This window comes from Pimephales promelas, chromosome 2, assembly GCF_988280905.1.
Source record: "Pimephales promelas chromosome 2, fPimPro1.hap1.1, whole genome shotgun sequence".
Classification (NCBI taxonomy): Eukaryota; Metazoa; Chordata; class Actinopteri; order Cypriniformes; family Leuciscidae; genus Pimephales; species Pimephales promelas.
Window position 1 is genome coordinate 53,034,899 of NC_142770.1, and position 3,355 is coordinate 53,038,253.

Genomic DNA, 3,355 nt, shown 5'->3' on the forward strand with positions numbered 1-3,355 from the left:
CACGCTCCCCTACCCCTCAAAACCCACGTGGCTGGTTGCAGCAGACCCTGTGCACCGGAGGTTCCTCCAGGAGCGCGGGGCTGGGTGCTCTAAGCCCAAGTCATACAGGCAACCATGCCTCCCCGGGACTCCCCCTGCGAGCGGCGGCTGTTTGAAGGACGGTAACCCCACTGCACGGGGCTTCAAACGACCGTAGCTCGCCGAAGGCGGCTCCGATCGACGCCAAATTTTTATGGGCTGGAGAACGGGACGAGACCTTTCGAATGAGACCGCCCCCAGCCCCGTGGGCCCCCGGGGGCCCGAGATACGGGCCCCCAAAGCGCCCCGGAAGCGGAAAAACGCAAATATCTCGCCGAAAACTCGACGTGCCCGGCCGAGGCCGGGCTCATTCGAACCGTCTCGCCGAGCTGAACGCGTCCATATGCGTTTCGTCGTTTTTGGTCGAGTATTCGCGGAGATATCGGCCGAAAACCCTCGGCCGCGCTCTGAAATGGCGCCCGCCGATGACGTCACGATCCCGGGAGAAAATCGCCCGTATCTCCGCGACGCGAAGGCCCAGAGAGCTCAAATTTGGGTGGCGAGGTCCCACGGGGGCCCTCGCTCGAACCAGGGCGGCGGCGGGCCCCGGGGACGCCCCCTACCGGATCGCCGTTCGCCGGGACCCCCGACTTTGAACGGCTATAACTCGGGGACCCGGGCGAGTTGGACCTCGTGGGTGGGCTCTTTCGAAAGGCCCCGTCCGGCACTACGGTCGATTCGAGTTTGGGGAAGATTGGCCCAGGGGTTCGCGAGATATAAGCCAAAAAACGCCGCGCCTTTGACCGGGCCTAACTCCCTGACCCCGAGGCCCCCGGGGACGCGGGTGGCCTCTTTGGATAGGGCCCCTCGAGGCCTACGGAAGACCCGAGTTTGAAATTTTTTCGCCCGGCCGTCTTCGAGATATCGGCGAAAAACGGAATCTTCCCGTCCGGTGGGTGGGTGTGGGTGTCTCCGGGGGGCGGGGGGACTTCCAGGACCCCGGGGGGGGGGCCACCTGGCCGTGCCCGAGGACGGTGCACCTCCCTGGGTGTGCCGTCAGAGCCTCCGGGGCCCCGGAAGTCCCCGCCCGCTGCACGTTTTCGGACTTTGAGGGATTTTCGGGCCCGGAAAAGGGCCCCGAATTCGAACGCACGTAGCTCGGGGACCCGGGGGCCCAGAGACACCGGACTCGGGTCAAGTGTGGCGTCCCGGCGGGCCCCTCGCAAAGAGCCCGCCCCCGAGCTCCGGGGCCCCCGGGTCCCGGAGAAAAGGGGCCCGACGTGTCGGGGGGGCGCCCGGGAAGGAAAGGTCCCAGGGGCCCGGGGGAGGCGGGTTCCGAGAGGGCCCGTGGGGAGCCCCCGACACCCGAAAGGGCGAGCCGCTGGGACCTCCCCTCTCCGAGATACGGGCCGTTTTCTCCGAAAGTCGCCCGCGCGTAACGGGGCCCATCTCGGGACCGGGAGGTCCCAGCGGCTCGCGGCGGCGGGTGCGGGGCCCGCTCTCGGGGACCTTGCTCCTCCCGCCGTCCCGAGCCACGGGGACCTTCCGGTCCCGAGATACGGCCACTTCCTGTCCAGCTTTGACCGGGTGTAACTCGAAAAGTAAGCCGAGTTGGGGCTCCACACTCGGGGCTATTGGGGGCCTCTGGGAGGGCCCCACACGCCGGGTGTATGGGGCCCCAACTCGGCTTGGTTCCGGAGATATGGCCCTTTAAAGTTTCAACTTTGACCGGCTGTAACTCGAAAAGTGAGCCGAGTTGGGGCTCCACACTCGGGGGTATTGGGGGCCTCTAGGAGGGCCCCCCACGCCGGGTGTATGGGGCCCCAACTCGGCTTGGTTCCGGAGATATGGCCCTTTAAAGTTTCAACTTTGACCGGCTGTAACTCGAAAAGTGAGCCGAGTTGGGGCTCCACACTCGGGGGTATTGGGGGCCTCTAGGAGGGCCCCCCACGCCGGGTGTATGGGGCCCCAACTCGGCTTGGTTCCGGAGATATGGCCCTTTAAAGTTTCAACTTTGACCGGCTGTAACTCGAAAAGTAAGCCGAGTTGGGGCTCCACACTCGGGGGTATTGGGGGCCTCTAGGAGGGCCCCCCACGCCGGGTGTATGGGGCCCCAACTCGGCTTGGTTCCGGAGATATGGCCCTTTAAAGTTTCAACTTTGACCGGCTGTAACTCGAAAAGTAAGCCGAGTTGGGGCTCCACACTCGGGGGTATTGGGGGCCTCTAGGAGGGCCCCCCACGCCGGGTGTATGGGGCCCCAACTCGGCTTGGTTCCGGAGATATGGCCCTTTAAAGTTTCAACTTTGACCGGCTGTAACTCGAAAAGTAAGCCGAGTTGGGGCTCCACACTCGGGGGTATTGGGGGCCTCTAGGAGGGCCCCCCACGCCGGGTGTATGGGGCCCCAACTCGGCTTGGTTCCGGAGATATGCCCGTTTGAAGTTGCAACTTCTACCCAGTCTAATAATCCCAAAATAATAATTAAATAAAAAAAAAAATAATAATAAAAATAAAAATAAGCCGAGTTGGGGCTCCACACTCTGGGCCTGGGGGGCACCACTAGGAGATCCCCCTGTGCCCAGAGCGTGGAGCCCCGAATCGGCTTTCCACACCACTCACACCGGTTTCTGACTACCTTAAGAGAGTCATTGTTAGTCGCGCAGTTTACCCGACTCTGGGACCGGGGCTTTGGGCTTGGGGGAGACCCACCGCTCGCCCCCTAACACGTCGGGGGGGACCAGGGGGCACCCGCCTGGACCCCCTCAGCCCCACTTCGGAGAACCAGAACGCTGGCCAGGGACCCCCACGGCGGTTGAAGTTTGAACTTCTACCCGGTGCATCCCGAAAAATTGAAAAAATAAAATAAAATAAGATAATAATAATAATAATAATAATAATTTTAAAAAAAATAAGCCGAGTTGGGGCTCCACACTCTGGGCCTGGGGTGGACCACTAGGAGATCCCCCTGTGCCCAGAGCGTGGAGCCCCAACTCGGCTTTCCACACCACTCACACCGGTTCCTGCCTACCTTAAGAGAGTCAAAGTTACTCCCGCAGTTTACCCGACTCTGGGAACCGGGGCTTTGGGCTTGGGGGAGACCCACCGCTCGCCCCCTAACACGTCGGGGGGACCAGGGGGCACCCGCCTGGACCACCTCCTGCCCGACTCGGAGAACCAGAGCTCTGGCCAGGGGACCCCCACGGCGGTTGAAGTTTGAACTTCTACCCGGTGCATCCCGAAAAATTGAAAAAATAAAATAAAATAAGATAAAAAAAAAAATAATAATAATAATAATAATTTTAAAAAAAAAATAAGCCGAGTTGGGGCTCCACACTCTG